We start from the raw sequence: 1,343 nt of genomic DNA, 5'->3' as shown, positions 1-1,343 counted from the left end.
CAAGTAACTTCCTGAAAGCTGCTAGAGGTAAGCAGGGCAGAGGCCCCCTTGATAGGTCCCCCAAGCGCTCCAGGGCCCTGAGATGCTCAGCAGACTCCGGAGCTGCTCCTGCCTTCTCCAGACAAACACACGGGGCTCTGGAAGCAGGTTCTGCATCTATTTATTTAGCAGTGAGAGGACGGGTCCCTTGCAAAGCAGTACATGCTGCAGAGCTACCTCCTGGGGTGCAGTCAGAGGGAGCGAATCCCTCCAAAGGAAGTGGGGAAGGAGGGTGAGGAGGCACAAAGCTGCAGCCTGGATTTTCAGATCACTGATGCTTCTGTGATCCATCCGTGGAGGCTGGAGGAGCTGCAGCTGATGGGGGTGGCTCCCGTTTAAACACTGTAAGACAGTAAGAGTGATGGATACTTGGGCAGAGGGGAAAGTGCAGATGGGCAGAGAGGCAAGTACACCAGGATACATTAAAACAGCCCAGTCTGGGTCATAACAGCCCCATCCTGACCAGGGAGCTGTGCCAAGGCAGACCAAGTGTCCAGCTCTCCCAGGCACTGGTGCTTCAGAGACAGATGCCTCTCCATGGAGTCTTACTGAGTGGCAGAAAAACAGCAAGCATCCCCCTCCCCATTCTTGACCCCCAGTAATCAGGCTGGAGCCTTGCTATTCAGATAGCCCTGGCTCAGTGGAAACCCAGAGATAGTAAACTCACCCAAGGGCCTTGGCACACTGATCTGTCAAGAGAAAGAGAGAGCTGTCAGTGCTCAGCATAAGCTCATTGTTCCAGGATCTTCTCAATGGCAAAGAGAAATGTTGGGGATCTAAAATGGCCCAATCCCTCTAGGATCCTGGTCAGTGAACCCTGCCACGATGCATGCATCATGGCCAATGGCATCTGTTCTTTTCCAAGTTTAGCAGTACATATGGGAATGGAAAAAATCCCGAAGCAGGCAGCAGTTACCTGACTTGGGCAGGATGACCAGCATGTCTTCAGTGAGGCCCATGGTTGGGTACAGCTCCTTGAATCTCTTCAGGGCTTCAGGGTGCACATCCTGGACTCTGCCTGAAGCCAAAGATCAGCATTAAAGCCAGGTGTTTCCAGCCTGACCTGCAGCAGGGCTCCTCTGTGGCTGGACAGATAGACACAGTCCTGACCAGCTACAATGGGAGGCTGTGTGCTAGTGAGGGAACAGTGACAGGGATTTCTAGGGGCTGGTGTGGGCATGGGATGAGCTGAGGGCTAGGAGAGAAAGGAAGGTTCTCTGTGAAGACCAACAATTAGATGTAGAGGACCAGGAAGCCAGCCTGATGGACGCCTCTACCAATGACCACCTGAGGGCCTCCCCTTG

General features: G+C 53.7%; 1 long non-coding RNA gene across 1 annotated transcript; it reads right to left on the bottom strand.

The window, feature by feature from the left end:
- Positions 1–227: 227 nt before the first annotated feature.
- Positions 228–1,021, bottom strand: LOC106722145. Its single transcript, XR_001357951.1, has 3 exons — positions 956–1,021; positions 707–728; positions 228–381 (listed from the first exon to the last, which is right to left on the bottom strand). It is a non-coding gene; the product is annotated as an uncharacterized LOC106722145 (long non-coding RNA).
- Positions 1,022–1,343: the final 322 nt, after the last annotated feature.

This window comes from Alligator sinensis, unplaced genomic scaffold (assembly GCF_000455745.1).
Source record: "Alligator sinensis unplaced genomic scaffold, ASM45574v1 scaffold235_1, whole genome shotgun sequence".
Lineage (NCBI taxonomy): Eukaryota > Metazoa > Chordata > Crocodylia > Alligatoridae > Alligator > Alligator sinensis.
This window is presented reverse-complemented; position numbering and strand designations above follow the sequence as displayed.